General features: G+C 46.4%; 1 long non-coding RNA gene across 1 annotated transcript; it reads left to right on the forward strand.

Moving 5' to 3' along the window:
- Positions 1–4444: 4444 nt before the first annotated feature.
- LOC126496687 (uncharacterized) lies at positions 4445–15453 on the forward strand. Its single transcript, XR_007590405.1, has 5 exons — positions 4445–6061; positions 6590–6700; positions 13632–14322; positions 14518–14789; positions 15001–15453. It is a non-coding gene; the product is annotated as an uncharacterized lncRNA (long non-coding RNA).
- The last annotated feature ends 2157 nt before the right edge of the window (positions 15454–17610 follow it).

The raw sequence follows: 17610 nt of genomic DNA on the forward strand, positions 1-17610 counted from the left end.
ACAAGAAGTTCTTAAACATGGTGATTCTCCTGTCTCAGCCTTCCAAGTAGCTGGGATTCCAGGCCTATACCACCAGATTCGGTTTTATTTATTTATTTTTATGGATGACCATGACTGATAGAACCACATTCTAAACATTTAAATTATAATAGAAAAAAGCAGCTTCCTATCATCTCCATATCTTCAGACGGTCTCTCTCGGTGGTTGTTGTTGGTGGTTTTTTTAATGTGATTTGGGTAGTTCCTGCTCTTTTTACTTACCGGGGGGCCCAAGTGCTCCGACACGGTCATTTTCCACCAAGACACTTTTGGGTTATATTTTCTTATTGGGGGAAATCGCAAGTTTTAGTTATCCTTTTGAGAAATGCTCTTCAAGAATTTGGTTTACTGTTGCCCTGGGAAAGCCTGTGGCTCAGGGAGTTAGGACAATACCAGATAATCAGGTTGTTTCTGTGGAACAGTTGCTACCTGTATTTGGCCTTCCCAGAGTCAAGCTGCTTTTCCGGGGCGAAAGGTATGTCCTTTAATGGAGCGACGGAAGGGAGGGGAGCCTTGAGAGATAACTAGATTTGCAGCTGGAGATTTATGCTCAGCCATGGATTTATGCTTTTGAAAATATGTACGCTATTAACAATGACTAAAAGTCTGAGATACCTAAATGCCTTAGTCTGTTTTGAATTGTAACAAAGTATCCAAGGCTGAATACTTAATGAGTAAAAACAGGTTCACGAGACTCCAGATCCTGATGTGAGACCACCTTCTAAAAAAACGTGGAAGGTCAGAGCAGAAGTCAGCCTCCAGTTCTGTCAGGCCCTCCCATTCCCGCTCCTTGACTCTTGCATAGCAAAGCAGAGGAGGAAGAGGCAAGCACATAAGAAAGGAAGATCAAGCTCAGGAGCATTCAGTACGTTCCCCCCCCCCCCCCCCCCCCCCCCCCCCCGAGAAGCAATTCGTTGGGGCCCCACCCAGCTTTCACAACCAGCCTTTACCCTTCAATGAGGGTGGACCACATCACCCCCGCCACACACACACACACACACACACACACACACACACACACACACCCCAAGCCCTGCCTGCCTACTCAGCATTGTGATCCTTCCCACCTCTAGAGGTGCACGGACCTCTAGAGAACATCCTAACCAGGGCACTGAGACTCCAGGAATGGGCACACACACACAAAAGTACGGTGTAGGATAACTGGAGAAGGGAGACAGATACGCAGAAGTCAAACACGGAAGAATGGACGTCAAATGAACTCCAGATGCGCTCCAAACACCAGAACAAAGGCAAGGGAATTGCGCAGAACCGCTTCTGCAAGACACAGCTGATCAGATCACAGAGGAGGGAGGCTGCCAATGGACTTCACTGTCACCATGGCTCCTTTTTAAGAGTCCTTTTATTCCTTCAATTTGAGTACTGGAGAACAATGGGTTCTTATGTAGCCCTGGGCTGGTCTTGAACTCACTAAGGATGGCCTTGAGCTTCAGATTCTCTACTTTACTAGTGCTAGGAACACAGGACGAGCAAACAGGAGTCTTAGTTCCCTGGTCAGGAACTTGGCTTTGCTTTTATTCACACGTTTTCTGTCCTTCCCTCCATGATCCTCAGCCTTGTGTACAGAAGAGGAACCTCACTCTACGCTCTTTTATGGGAAGGTGGAATATGGAGAAAGAACTTCTGCTGCCTGTTGTAGCTGAAGCTATTGTTGAATTTTCACCATAACCCAATTCCTGAGGAGATAGACCTTTCTGTGAAGTGTCATGGACTAGCTGCGACATTGGAGGTCTCAAAAAAAAATGTTATTTTCTATCCTGTGGAAAGAAAGCTGGGTTAATTGATGGTCCTCATTAATGCTCATCTCAATGCATTTTCAGACCTAAGAAAGCCTGATGTCCCCCGAAACAGGGACAGAGCAGAATGACGGGTCCTGGCCCTGGCTTTATCATACTTGGGGGTAGTAGCTGGAGCGTGTCTTAGTGATAAAGAGCTGTGGAGGAATGATATCATCCGGTTATTTCCAGACTGACCACTCATTGCCACTGTGATTACTTTCCAACGCTCTCCTGTCCCTTCTGCTATGATGACTAGCAAGGTTTGAGGCAATCACTACTGAACCAGTGAAGAGACACGGTGTAGCGTTTTCAGCGAATTGAGGATGGACATGTACAGGGGTGGGCCGTAACTGTGTTACGAAGAGAAATCTTGTTTTAAACTAAACATGCTGTAGTCTATCTGACTTGATATGAAGAAAACACAGAGCTGAATATTCATATGGACCGGCTCGTTTAAATCCTGCCAAGAACAGTGTGGTAAACGTGTTTATTTTCTCTGGTTAATAGAGGAGGAGACACCATTAAAGTGCTTAAATAATTTTTCAAAAGTCTCATACCTTGGAAATAGTAAGTCTGAACTTTGAACTGGTTTGTTTTTTTTTTTTTTTTTTTTTTTTTCCTGACAGAAAACCAAGGTAGTATTATTTCCAGAGCATTCCTTGGAAGGCTAAGGCGGTTCAAGGGGTCACGATTAACTCACTATTTTGTATTCTGGAAGAAACATTCCCGAGTAAATGGTCAAGTCCTCAGCCGGCTCTCCTCTCCAGGTAGCTGGAGCCTTCCGCCACCCACCTCCTCTCGTGCAGCAAGGGCGAATGCCGAGAACCTCCCTATGCCTTGGTTCCTTGCCCTGTGACTGTGTAGTGTCTTTTAGTAAGCTAAGCCTCGGTGAGGAAGAGATCAGAAGGTCAGCTTTGGCCAAGAAACCTAAGTGTGATCTTGAAAAGGTTAATCTGTCTCTCTCAGCTTTGGTTTCTTTTTCAGGGAAATGGGGAAAGTTCTAGAATCTAATTCAGAGTCTGCCGTGAGGAACGAGGGAGGAGGTGTAAAGCACTTAGAACCCCACCCCCACCCCCAGTATCTTCCGAAATAACCAGTACAGAGTCACTATCTGCTTGTGAACATTTTGAAGGAGAGGAAAGATGGCTTCTTGGCGAGAGGCCAGTGGTGTTCAAAACACAGGAAGTAAAAGAAGCTCAGGAGCAATTCTCACGCACTGGAGGGGAGGCCTCTTTCGATACAAGCAGAAAAGTAAATCTACTTGGTGAATAATAATTTTTCTCGGTGATTTTCTTTTTGAAAATGGTCGTTGTATTCTTGTTTGAGGGTGTCGTGTCCCCCCCCCCCATGAACTAGCTTCCGCCTGAGGTGAACAAATCCTTTCCCTTCTCAGATCTTATCTGCTTCTTATCTGTAAGATGGATAGATTGGGGCCAGTCTCCCCTGTGTCTGGTGGCTGTTTGATCCTGCCATGCCCTGTTGCATCCGCTGGGGAGGAATGTGTCTGGAACCTGTTTCTGCCTTGGGCTGTGGAAGCCAGCCTGGAGGGGCTTCTTCAGTGTGAAGGAAAAGTGACCCGGACTCGCTTCTGGTCAACGTTCGAGTTCTGTAGCTTTCCCTGGTCTGGTCTAACACGTGGGACTGAAGGAAAAGCTCTGGGAGTCTGCAAGCACGGTTGCAGAACTGCGTTTTCTTTGCACATACACCCGCCTCCCCCACGCTCCCCCCCTCCGCGCCCCAGCAGTAGTGCAGAGGAGAGAGAAACAAACAACAACAAACGACGTTAATTGCGAAGCCCCAACCCCAGACTTTAGCCCAGAGGGATGTTTGAATTCTGGAAAACCGTATGGATAAGCCTCGCAATTATGTACTTAGTCACAACCAGAGGGGAGGAACTTTGAAGGCACTGGATTGAAGAAACACAAAAGTCAGGAAGTGACCCCTTTCGTGGGGACTGCAGAGGCCACAGAGGAGAAACAAAGTCTCCTCACAAGTGGGTAGACGGACCGTACCATCCCAAGGGGCTGGAGTAGGGAAGAGGGCGGTGGAAACTGACATCCTTGCTCTCAAGGAGCCGGCGAGGACACGGGATTTCCCGGCTGAAAAGCTTCAGTGTCTGCCTGTCCCGGCCCAGCCTCTCCCCTGCCGCGGAGGCCTGGGTACCGCAGCCCGGGGGCGCCCTACATCACCACTCTGTGCGCGGGCGGGGCCCTGCTCCCCAGCCTGGGGATGGATGGCATGCCCTAGCCAGCCCATCTGCGGCCGCGGCTGGTCCGGGAGGAAGCCGTCCTCGGGGATGAATGGGGCTTTGTTCGCTGCCAGCCGCGCTCCCCTCGCGGCCCGGCCAGGCACAACGGAGGCAGTATGCGACAGGCATGGAAATGAGCCGCGGGCTCTCTCCTCGCAGCGCCCAGGAATGCTGGCCAGCCGGAAAGGAGCCCTCGCCGGGACCCGCTCCCGCGCCTCTGAAACCCCATTGAGAAGGGTTCTTTGAAGCAATTAAAGCGCGTTTCACGGCGGCCCGGGAGGGGGCCCGGGTCGGCCAGCTTCTCTTTTTATCCCCCCCCCCCCCTTCTCGGCCCTACCGTGTTTGTGCACCTTGGTGTGGCGGGTTACCTAGAGACCAGGCCAGAACCAGCTCCCTCTCATGCAGAGATTCTGTAACCTCACAAAAGCGTCCCCATAAACAGATTGCTTGTCACCAGGGGGTGGGGGTGTGTGGCGGGGTGGAACCCAGTTTGGAGCTGATGCAAGCTGACCTGCAGAGTCTGGGTTCCCGCTTTCAAAGGCTCCATTGCTGGGCTCTACACCCACCTGCCGAGCTGTCAGGGTTGGGCGGGACAAGAAATTACCTCTAGTCAAGGAAGTCCTGAGGCCGTGGCTCAGCATTTTCCATTTTCTCAGCGGTGGGGTGGCGGGTTGTGTTCAGGTCTAGAAGTGATGTCACAGCCAGCCCCGTGAAGTGATGTAACCTGTACATGTTGAAAGACTCAAGACCGGGCGGCTATTTTGAGACTCTCGTGTTTCTTCCTTCCTCCCTGGAGACAAGTGGGTGACTGTGGAGGGCTCACAAAACTGCTCCGGGGGTAAAGCAGTTTTCGTCGTGTGTTACAGTGAAAAATCTTAAGGCTAGAGAACTGAAGCCATAAAAACGGGAGTGCTTGCGAAATGCTTTCTAAATTGAAGGTGGGCACTTACATATCCACACGTGGCAAGTGTATGGACTGGAGCCCCCCCCCCATAACATGCATGAAAAAAAGATTTCACTGCGTTCTCCGGTTATACCCCTTTCCCTGGGACTGGTTGTTAAAGTCTGCCTGTACTCCAGCAGGTGCTTCCTAGAGAACATGGTCCCTTTGTTGTAGCTCTGTTTGTTGTATGCTTTTGAGATTCCCTTTGAGGTCAAAAATGATATTGTATTCCAGATCCGACTGCCTCCACCTTCCAAGTGCTGGGGATTACAGGCTTGTGCTGCTTTGACTTTCAGGATTCCGTTGTTTTGTTTTGTTTTTGGAAATGGGGGCAAAGAGTCTGTGTTCCGAGGAGATCCTTAACAAGGCCTGTCAGTGCTTAGCAGATATGTTCCATGACTGCATGAACGAAGCTGGAAGCTCTGGGGTTTTTGTTTTTGGTTTGTTTATCTATTTGAACTTTATGACTCCAAACAAGAAATAGGGAGCACAAGGAGGATCTTTAGTCCTGAGGATCCTGGGCTAGGGAAATGTTGAGAAGTTTGAAGGGAAGGTTAGGAAATATTTTTGAGAGCATAGACATGTCTCAAGTGTTTCCTGAAATGACCCAAAGGAGAGGGGAGCACTCAGGTGAAGGAGTCACTCTTTCCAGCTTTGGGGGTGGTTAGTTCTGGCTAATGTGAATCATGTTTTCTGTCAATAACGAGTGTGTCCAGTCCATCATTCTTTAAGCATGCCATGGAAACAGGATGACCAGAGCAATGGCTGTGCATAGTAAGCATCATTGCCTCCTATACGCTGCTCCATATGTCCAATCATCAGTGTTTCTCCATGGTGATTGTTACTTGAGGCTTATCTTGTACTTCTATTTTTTTTTCTGAGGCCTGGAATATGTGAATTTCTTTATATACACACACACACACACACACATACACACACAATCAGTTACGAAGCAAATGAACATGAGATGGAAAAGGATGCCCTGCCTCAAGGATAACTGGGCAATGATGCATTGATACCATCAAGTGGTGGCCTGGTAAGCAAATGCAAATCCCTCTTCTAGTCTCTGTCTGTCTGTCTGTCTGTCTGTCTGTCTGTCTGTCTGTCTCTCTCTCTCTCTCTCTCTCTCTCTCTCTCTCTCTCTCACACACACACACACACACACACATCAAGCACTGGGTAGCAGAAAGCCTACTTCAAAATGGTGCCCTGATGTTTCCTCATTCACTAGGGTAGAGTTTGAACACAAGCACATTGCTGTGCGTAAGAACTTCCTCTCTTGTCCTGGGGTCTCATGTGGCTGTCGTCTGGTCCCCATTTTGCTCTCATACGGACATCATGCCTGACAGCTGAGATTCTTTGCCCCCTTGTTTCATTCTGTTTAACCACAGAGACACAAACAACCCAGCGTAGAGCTGCCCATATAAGATGGCCCGGGGCTAGCAGGCAGGTCCCACACTAGCGTGAGAACAATGCCCCTCACACTACAGAGCTGGTGAGTTTTCTCTAAATCCTGTAGTAATCCTGTTTCTTGTCGTTTATAGCAGCACTTTCTGTTTTTCAGCTTGGTCATGAGCAGGCAAATATTAATGGTCCAGAGGAGATTGCTACAGGCAAGAGTAGGCTGTTCCTGCCAGGTGTGGTGGGTGGCACACACCAGCCATCTTAGCACTTGGTAAGTGGATTCTGGGTTCAAGGTTTTATCCTCAGCTACATAACGAGGTTTAAGGCCCGGTTCAGGGACACATGGAAACTCTGTCTCGAAAGAGAATAAACTCCCCTAAACTGTAAGGCAATTTAGTTACGGCCACTAATTAGAGAGGATTGTTTCTCTCCTCTCCTTGTCCCAGAACTCTCCTTCAGGCCTCTGCGGTTCTAAAGCTGGGGCAGCCTACAGTATAGTGACCAGACTCTGAACCCTGGGAGACAGATGCAAAATGCATCCCCCAACCTGATGAGACCATCGTAGCTCTATCACACGTTGCCTTGCCTTTTTTTTTTTTGCAGGTATGAATTATTAGCTTTTTTTCCCCCCCAGAGCCTTGTAATTTGACCATTAGCTAGAAAAATGCCCAGAAGACCTCTCCTTTATTTACTGGCTGACCCATGACCTTAATGAGGCTTCTCTCAAGGGTAGGATTGAGAGTTTTATTTGTCTTGTGTTTGGGGGAAAGAAAAGGGAGGGGCTGCCTCATTCAGCAGTCTTCGGTCCCTAAAATAACCCCCACTCCCCCACCAGCAGTGCTATTTACTTAGTCTCTGGGCTACTAAGTGTAGGGGTGGCCCTTGTTGACTTAAATGAGTCCCTGCAGCTAGGTGGGGCTCTCTGGAGCCTTAGTCATGTGAGGTTGCCAGGGTAACTTAATGTCTCCGGCGCTGGAATGCCTTAAGAAGTACAAAGAGGAGACTGCAGAGTGCATTACAACTTACAGTCTTGTGTTCAATAACAGGCCATCTTTTCGTAATGGGGCTTTTATTTTTACTTTATTTTGTGGGATTGAAAGATCAGAAGCCGGAAATTAGCTGGAAAGGATAAAGAAAAGGAGAATTTAAAGGGGTTTGGGTGGGTGGAGGGGGGGCGGGCATTTCTGTTCCTTCTGTGGATAATGGCTAAGCAAAGAGAACATCTGGCCTGGAGCCGGGCTCTGCAACATCTGGCCCGGAGCAGGGCTCTCTGCAGCACTGCTTTTAATCACTGGGTCATTTGGTCTCTTGCTAGATTAGTGACTGTGGAAGCAGCTCAGATCTCCAACCTGACAGGCCAGGAGAGCTCTAACTTGGCCTGCCACATAGTCAAGGGAGGGAAATGTGGAGTTTCCGGTTTCATATTTAAACCAGGATTGACTCATAATTGTAGCTGTCAGGAGGGTGCTGGAGACATTATGTAATCTGGTTCTTCTGGTGATATGTGTTTAAGGTTTCTGCTCTGTAAATTCCAGGGGAAATTCTGTGTCCATTGAGGGAGAGCTTTCTGGCTGCTCTGTGGTATGCCTGGGCAGGATAATGACAATGCTATCATAGGTTCCTAAGTTTGCCTGAGTCCAAACGTGAATGAATCTCCCCCCTAAAAGGCCTTCCTGGTTTTCCGGAGACTTTTAAATGTGGAGGAGGTTAGGCAAAACCTGGCAAACTTTGGAGACGCTGGTCCAGTAGGAAATTTAATAATGGCAAGACATTCAGGTCTGTAAGTTTTTTTTTTTTGGGGTTCCCCCCCCCCCCCCTTGGACCACATAGCTGCCTTTACTGCTTCCTGTCATTTCCAGCCTCAGAGATCTGGTAGAAGCCACCAGATGCTTCTGGAAACGAAGCTCTGGGGCTGTGGATCATTTGTTCCATTTTCGTTCCATTTGCTACTCACTTCTCAGAGGCCCCAGGGCCTCTGGGGAGGGATGTACATGGATTGCAGAGAGTTAGGGGAAGCTTGAGATAGACCCAGCATTTGCTGCCACCCAAACCAAAGCAAAACCTCAAAAACCAAAAACAAAACAGCAAAAATAGAAAAGAAAAAGTCAGAGGAGCCTGTTTTAAAGGCTGCCAACATTTCTGCTAGGGGGGAGATTTCTTTTCTTCTAAATAAATTTATTTTTTTAATTTTGTTTTACATTCCAACCACAGTCCCTCCCCTCTTTCTTTCCCTCCTCCCCTCCTTCCCCAGTCTACCTCCCATCCACTTCTCCCAAGGGGTAAGGTCTCCAATTGGGAGTCAACAAAGTCTGGCACATTAAGTAGGGGCAGGATCAAGCCTCTCCCCCTGCATTAAGGCTGAGCATGGCTCCCACCATAGGGAATGGGCTCCAACAAGCTAGCTCATGCACCAGCAATAGATCCTGGTCCTACTGCCAGGAGCCCCTCAGGTCGTTCGAGCTTCCCCACTGGGGGAGACTTGTTTTCATTTGCTTTCAGCATCCATGTAAGTTCCATGGATATGATGAGAAGAATTAATTGGCAGAGTATCGTTCTGAGGAGTGATAAAGATTAAATGAAAATGTAAAAGGCTAGCGGAGTGGGTTTATTTGTTCCTGGAAAGACAAAGAATAGTTGGGCGATAAGAGGACCCATCTCTGACCTCCTCTGACTGATACTGACTCCTTAACTCTGTCTATGTATCTTTCCTTCCTCTCCTGGAGTGATCCCCATTCTATTCAGACTTGGGGTTCTCTGTCTTTTTCTGCCCACAGAAGATGACAGTGGTATGTCCAAAGTGTGATCAGCATCCTCATTTACCACTGCTGCCACCATCTTTGCTATTGCCACTAGTAATACTATTACCACTTATATTGTAGCCGACTGGAGCCAAGTAGGCTCAGTTATAAATTCTGTTTCTTTTGAGAAAAACAGAAAAACAATCAGGATAATTGGCTAATTTCCCATGAGCTGTGGAATGGGCAGTAACTTCTTTGCAAGATGGCAGGACCAGTACTTGCTTGTCCTACCACTAATTCAGAATTTTTGTTTAAGGTCATCCCATGGAAGACGTACTTTATGGTATATGATAAACTTCCTTTGTCTTTCAACTTAATCGCCCAGCTCTAAACATTCAGGTTGATCAGGGAAAGTATTTTAATAAAAAAATACTTAAGATACTTATATATATATATATATATATATATATATATATTTATGCATATAGCAGTAGATATTTCCAGAAACAATTTAAACCTTGCCCTGTTCTTTCACAATCTCAGGCTGAGGCATCTTGAGTAGGAAACATTGCTAATGTGACTACATGAGTTCTTATCTCCCATGAGGCTGAAGTTTTATGTGAATATTATGCAGTCACTGTAGCCGGTAACATTATCAGGGGTCTGATGGATGAGGCACAGATGTGTCATTTCATGAGTTGTCTAGCCCAAGTGTACTCATTCTACTGATGCCCATTGAGATAATTCAGGGACAACCGTCCTTGTAATGGACTTTTTTCTATCAGAAAATTAGGTGCTGTCCTTTCTGCTCTTTTTTTTTTTTTCTGAGATGCTACAGATGGACTGGGGGTTGTTCCTACAGTCAAAAGCTATAGAAGACAATAGTTGATACCAACAAGGCGTATCATTCTGCAGCTCTGAAGAAATGAAGCTAAACTCTGGATCTAGCTGCCAACAGGACTTTTGTCTTTGCAATCTCTTCCAGTGCCTCTATCCCATCCCAGGTTTTCATCGTCAAGAAAAGAATTAAAAAGGGGCCCAATGACTATATATTACCTTTGATTTAAAAAGACTAACAAACCTTTTATCTCATACTTTAGGTTGAAAATAAATATACAGTCGTGGAAGCTTGCTCTCCTTAAACCTTTATAAGCTAGCTCATCAGTGTGTTTCATGTTCTCCCCAAACTCTTTTCATTGTTTGCCTACAAACATTTCAGATTCCTTATGAAGGTGTTCAAGTTCCCGATTATCCTTCTAATTTTATTTGGTGTGGCTTCCAACCTGCCCACTTGAATTGTATTCTTGCTTTTCCATATTGTATGCCATACATTAGTCACGTTAAATGACTCTGTGATTTTCTTTTTTTTTTATATACTTTACGTTCTACTTACTTTTATGCATTCATTGTTACTTTTATGCTGTTTTGATGAAATAACAGACACAAACAACTTGGAAGGAGGTTTGTAAGTGATTCTGCTTTCATTGCCATAGTTATTAAATGGTTTCGGAGGCTTCAGCCTGTGGCTGTACTTGAGCAAAGATAGGCAGTGAGCTTCATTACCTCCTGGAAACACGTGGGGATCTGAAGATAACCCGTGAGAGCCAGTTTTCTGCTTCCATCATGTGAAGCCTCAGGATCAAACTCAGGCTGTCAGGGTTGGCCGCAAATGCTTTACCCAGTGAGCCATCTTGCCAGCCCTAGTCACAGTACTCAGAATTTTAAGTCTCTCAAAGAATGGAGGGTCCTGGCGGCTGATGCCTTTTAGATTGCACAGCTGTTTCTTCCCATTCTTGGGACCTAAAAAAGATGTAGAACCCGGTGCCAGGAGGGCTCCAGCCACATCTGGCATTGAGGGCTTTTTTTTTTTTTTATTTATGTCTGCAGGCCAGAAGAGGGCACCAGACTTCATTACAGATGGTTGTGAGCCACCATGTGATTGCTGGGAACTGAACTCAGGACATTTGGAAGAGCAGGCAATGCTCTTAACCACTGAGCCATCTCTCCAGCCCGATGGGGGCTGTTTTGGTTCTTACTGTTACTGGGATAGAGATGAAGGTGAATCACTTCATCTTCTTGGTGAGATGCAGGTAGGTCTGTAACATCACATCTACAAGTTAAGAGCTGTGTATCATCTTCCCTTTCTGACTGACTTGTACACCTTGGTCCGCCACTTTGCTTTGGCTGTAGAATAATGGACTCACACAGACTGCTTACCCAGGCCTCACTATTGTATGAGCTTTAGGTTCTGCTATGAGCCTAAGCCCTTCCCCTGTCCAAACACACACGCACAGTCTCTCTCTCCTTCCATCGATCCTGTGTTTTCCTCCCTCTTTCCTGCCTCCCTCCCTTCCCACCATGTCCATGTCCTGTAAGATTTCTCCAAATTCTCATGGAATTAATATTTTCCTGGTCACTCATGGCTCATCAAACTCTTCCCCAAATTTGCATGAAGGAATCATAAAACCCTTAGGAGTGTAATTGTTTGCTAAAGATTTTGGAGACGTAACAGACAGGCATTCATGCTGCTACTAAACAAATTTAATTTCATGGAACCTTCTTTTCAAGCTGTTTCTCCACTGGCTTGTCCTTAGAGAATAACCACAGTTCCCTCACCCCGTAAAATCCCCATTTACAGCAACTCCTCCCGCGTTTTCTCCCCACTCCTTCTCAGTGCCACTGTGCTCTCCTCCCCTCCCCTCTCTTTTTCTCTTTGTCCTTTTTATTCCCCCTTCTTCTTCCCTTCCTCTTTATTTTCAGATAGATAGGGTCTCCTGAAGCCCATGCTAGTCCTAGACTTGCTATGTAGCTGAAGATGACCTTGCATATCTGATCTTCTTACCTGCCTCTCCTGGTTTATGCATCAGTGGGCATTGAGCCTATGCTTTTGTGGATGATAGAGTAGCATTCTACCAAGTGAGCTACATCCCAAGCCCCAAGTGCAGAGGATCTTGCTTGCCTCTCCTTCTTTTATACTAAGATATTAGATAGCTACTCATGCCTTCAGGGTCATACTATCTTGTACCAATGGCTATTTCCCCGGTGAGGCTGCTGATGCAATTTGTAAGAAAGTAGCAACAGTACCTAGTAGCTATGGCAACAGAGCGAGAATCACACCTTTGCTCCTTCCGTGAGGAGCTCTGTGCTGGGTCCTATCTAGTTCTCACCACAAGCCAGTGAGGTAGTCTAGCATCGTTAGTTTCATTTCGGTGTTGAAGTCAAAGAGCAGAAAGGATTTTTTTTTTCAAGAGAATCTTTAAAACTTAGTGCCTAGTGAGTTCTTTTGTATTACTTCATCAACCCTCTACAAGTTAAGGATAGTCATTCTCATTTCAAAGAAAGTAACATTCAAAACAGAAAACTTAGGAGGTTTGCTCAAACCCTCAAAATAAAGAATGAGCATTGAAAGGTATTGACATAAAAAAATACCAACACAGCTTTGGAAAAATTTGTTCTGAGTCAACTATGAGTGAACGGGAATCAGAGTTGTTCTAGACAACTTGTGTTATGGGAAAGTTTACATGTATGTAAGTCTCAGAAAAGGGAGTTGACTCTCTCTCATTTAGGGTTGAGGATGCCAGGTGAGTCCAGTTTAGCCCTACATCCCAAGAGTTATTATCTTAAAGTGAAGAGGACGTTAGGTCAGCTAACGAGGTTAATGAGACAGGGCAAGAAAAAAAAGACCAGAGTCCAGGGCAGTCTGGGTTCTGAATCTGTAGCAGCCCAGCTCTCTGCAATCCCTGTACTCCATTCGGCTGAAGGCAAGCAGGCGATGCAACCTTTACTGCAGTCTGGCTTCCTCAGGGACTTTCAGGTCACTGTGAAACTGCACAGTTAAGAACTAGGGCTCAGGGGCTTTGGAGAAAGTCAGGGTGTGAGTTGGTGTTCTCTACCAAGTCTTAGCATCCAAATCCACAGCTTCTTTCCTAGAGTCCCTAATAGTTCAACCCAGTATCACATTCCATACCTTTGCCCCGTTTTACGTTTTCTCCTTTTTCCAGAGTACTATCTACTATGTTTCTTTTATCTTTCCTTGGGGGGGGGGGCAGTACTAGAGGTTGCTACATTCATGCTCATTCCCTCCACCTTTTCCAAATAAGTTTCAAAACAGGTCTCCATAAGTTGCTCACGCGGGCCTTGAACTGTGGTCCTCTTATCTTAGCTTCCCAAGTAATAAGAATACAGGTACGCTTCCCCGGACCCAACTTCTGTGTAGCATGTTATATATTCAATTACTTTAAAAGAAAACAGAGTGTCAGTTTCTTGGGGCAGATATATTTCTGTCTGTTTTAGTTGCTACTGATATTTTCAGGGACTTATCCATTGAACGAAGTAGGTGCCCCACAAGTAGTTCCTGAGAAAGAATGTGTGGGGTGGCTGACATAGAGGGTGGGATGCTCGAACCGTGTCCCAGAAGTTACTTCGGTAACATTTCAGATCCTGTCCTTTTTTCTCCGTTTCCAGTTTCCTTCCCCAACTCCTTTAAGCAGAAGAGAGGCTGCCGTTTAAGTTTTGGTTAACTAGCCATGAGACCCAAGTTTTCTGTAACGTTTCAACTGGAAGAAGAGGACATACGTCCTTAAACAGAGAAGGCCTGCTGAGAGCGCAGCCATCCTGTTCTCGTGGAGGAGCTGAAGATGCTGAATCCTGGAAAGACTCCAGGACACGACGGTTTGGATAGTGTGAAAAGGTTCTAAACGGGATCAAACACTTGCTGGGGGATTGTGTTAGTTGCTTTTCAAGGTTGCAATGCCAAAATACCTGACAAGGCAATTTAAGAAAGAGTTCGTTTGGGCTCCAGGTTAAGGGTGCAGTCCGTCCCGGCAGGGAGGCGTGTTAGTGGGAGCACTCACCGCGAATCACATGGCACCTGCAGATAGGAAACGGAGTGATGAGCGCTGCAGCTCAGCTCGCCTTTCTCTTTATAGTTAGTCCACAATCCTAGCCCATGAAATGGTGCTGCCCACACTCATGGTATGTCTTCCCTCCTCAGTTCAACATTTTTGGGAATCATAGGCACGTTCAGAGGTGCGTTTCCGTGGTTATTCTAAATAAAGTCAAGTCGACAATGAAGATACAGCATCCTAGGAAACCTCACACACCGGAGTCCTATACAGGTCCTCCTTTCCCATCTTCTTCTCTGCCTTTCCCGTGGGTAAGTTTAATCGTCTCCACTTTGATGTCCGTGCCTTCCTCATGAGCCTGCTCCCTGATTGTATTCCTTCATTCGCACGGCCACCTTTTCCATTTAGAAAATGAAGACAACTGTTACCTTGAAAGCTCGTCTGAGAGGTTCTAGCCATGGTAGCTTCTTCTGCATACCTAGCTGAATCACGGTCTTCCTTTGTAGGGGGAGGGAGTCACTGACAGATTTCAGAAGGATACACACAGAATGGCAATGGAGAAAGAGGACATCTGCCTACCCAGCCAGATCAGCTCCGTCAACCTTTGGAAACAACGGGATGACGAATGTCATAGTCCAAACACCTCACATTTGAGAGAACTATATTTCAAACAACTTCAGTGGGGTTTAGAAGAGATTGTTGAGCTCATAGCAAAAACTCTTGAGAAACAAATCATAAGAGAGAAGTTTTAATATTAGAAGCTTGCATCAATATTTAGGTAAAATATTTTTATTACTCCATAATTTTACCTCTTTATAATTCGAATCTTTTATATTGTTGAAGCGACTCATTAACATTTAGAAAAATGATAACTTTTTTTGCTATTTGCTGTTTTGATCTTTATAAGTTTTAAGCTATTACTATAAATTTACCTAAACTGTGAGTACATATGACTTTAAAAAACTATTATTTCTATTTTGTGTATATAGGTGTTTTGCTTTCCTGCATGTATGTCTGTCACATTTATTCCTGGTACCCGAGAAGGCCAAGAAAAGGGGGTGAGATCCCCTGGAATTAGAGTTATAGAAGGTTGTGAGCCACCATGAGGTTGCTGGGAACTGAATCTGGGTTCTCTGCAGCAGCAGCCAGAGCTCTTAACCACGGAGCCATCTCTCCAGCCCTGCACGCCATTTTGTTTTGTAATGTGCATTGATGTTTTTGCCTGTATGTATGTCTGTTTGAGCGCTGAATTCTCTGGAAGTGGAGTTACAGACAGTTAGGAGCCGTTCTATGGGAGCTGGGAATTGAACCTGGGTCCTTTGGAGGAGACACTAGCGCTCAGGACAGGGCCTTACTATGTAGCCAGATTGTCCTTTATCTTGCAATCCTTCTGTCTCAGCCTTCCAATTACTAGAAGTATAAGCAGGCAACACCACGAATAGCTGAATTTGTATCTTGAATTAACTAAAAATTAAATGTTAATTCATTGATTCAATAAATATTATCAAACATTAATTTCTCCAGGTACTCTTGAAATGTATAAAATAACAAGCGTCAATATGAGTCTCTTTTAGTTAGGGTTTGTATTGCGGTGAAGAGACACCATGACTATGGCAACTCTTTTTTTGGTTTTGCTTTTTTTGTGGGGTACACCTATAATCTAAGTGGTTGGCGGGCAGAGACAGGATTGCTGAAAGTTCAAAAGTTCAAGGCCTGCCGGGGCTACACAGTGAGATCCTATCTAGAATAAATAAACAAAAAGAGAGGGAAGGAAAATGTGAGCTTTCACAAACGGGCACACACGCTTCAGTATCGCCAAGCACTTCTGTGTAGACAGGGATCACGCCAACTCGTATAGCTGCAAGGACACACGCAGGCACTAACTCATCCTGTTGGCTGAGTGCCCCGGGAATTTTCAACTCTCAGTGTGGATTCTCTATCTTCCAGCTACTTTACCCACTTGGGCCGCTTCTCCCTGGACCTGCTTCCCTTCTCTCTTCCCTTCTCTCCTTCCCTGGGACTGTGGAGTCACAGAAGCCTGGACCTGCCGGCGGCGTCTACTCTGGCTGCTTGCACTTTTTTTTTTTTTTCTTCCCAGTCTCATGTGGTTGGTATACGGTTCACCACCTCGAGGGCCAGGAGCTTCTGCTTGGAGCTTGTTGGGAGGGACAGTAAGAGGAGGAGCAGCCCCTTAGCAGAATGCTGGACACCACACAGCACAGCTGGAGGCGGTGGGGCTTTGAGACAGCACAGGACAGACAAGTCACTGAGAGAGGATGCGGTGTATGGGAGACAGAGCTGGAGCCGGGGAAGGGCAGCACAGTGGCTTCCTTCATCCCTACGCGGGACGTAATGGACACACCATCGGCACCTCAGCCAGGCTCACCCAGGCAGCACCTGGAGCTGTGGACGCTGGCTGGGATTCAGATCCGCAGCTGCCTGGTTCTCAAGCCCAGTCTATTTCTTGTGCACAGGCGGCCGTCTGAGGGGACATCTGCTCTGGGACTCGGAGAACGGTACAGGGACCTCCAGAATAAATTAACTGTCTTCAGAGCAGTGTAAAAGAACAGACAAAAATGAGAAACACAGAGAAGACGGAGGAAAAAAAAACCCAGCAAGTTCTCCCCAAACTGGATATCATTCTGGGATGGAAGAGTATACAAAAAGATGCTGGAAACATGGCTGTTCTGACAAGAGCCACCTGACCAAACATCAGCTATGAGTTCTTGCTTTCAGCCAACAATGTCAAAGAATTCCAGAACTGTGCTGCTGCTGTTGCTGCTTAGCTGCAAAAGCTGAGCTACTTCTCAGTTCTAAATGTCTCCAGGACAGTCATGCTGTGAGCTCTGGAGTCTCAGTTTTGCTTTCTGTACTTGTTCGTGATCCAGTTGATATCGTCAATGACTTTGCAGGATGCTCTCGGGGAGCCCGCAAACCCTGCCTGACAGCATGCTTTTAGTGGTCCTGGATGCCATTGGTTGGCAGCTGCTGGCAACAATGCAACACGTAATAGTACAGCTGCAGCGGTATCCGAACAAGCTCTGCTTGGGGTAATGGGGCCATCTGTGAGTCCCAGCCCCGCCTTCCCCGGCCGATGCCAACTCGAGACTATGTGAGCGACCACAGCAACTCTTATAAAGGAAAATATTTAATTGTGGTGGCTCGCTTACAGTTCAGAGGTTTAGTCCATTATCATCATGGCGGGGAGCAGGCAGACATGGTGCTGGCTATGTCGTTATCTGATGTGGGAGTGATTTCTTATTAATAAAGAAACTGCCTTGGCCCATTTTATTGGATAGAAAATTAGGTAGGCGGAGTAGACAGAGGAGAATGCTGGGAAAAAGAAGCTGTGTGAGGAGTCGCCATGGTTCTCCCGCTCCAGACAGACGCAGGTTAAGATCCTCCCTGGTAAGCCAGCTCGTGGGCTACACAGAATATTAGAAATGGGTTAGAACAATATGTAAGAGCTAGCCATAAGGAACTGGAACTATCCGGGCCAGGCAGTGTTTGAAAGAATACAGTTTCCGTGTAATTATTTCTGGGCATAAGCTAGCCATGCGGGCGGCCGGGTGCCGGGGACGCAGCCCTGCCGCCGCTCC

The sequence above is a fragment of the Alexandromys fortis genome, unplaced genomic scaffold (genome assembly GCF_014885135.2).
Source record: "Alexandromys fortis isolate MF-2015 unplaced genomic scaffold, M_Fortis_MF-2015_v1.1 scaffold_6, whole genome shotgun sequence".
NCBI lineage: Eukaryota > Metazoa > Chordata > Mammalia > Rodentia > Cricetidae > Alexandromys > Alexandromys fortis.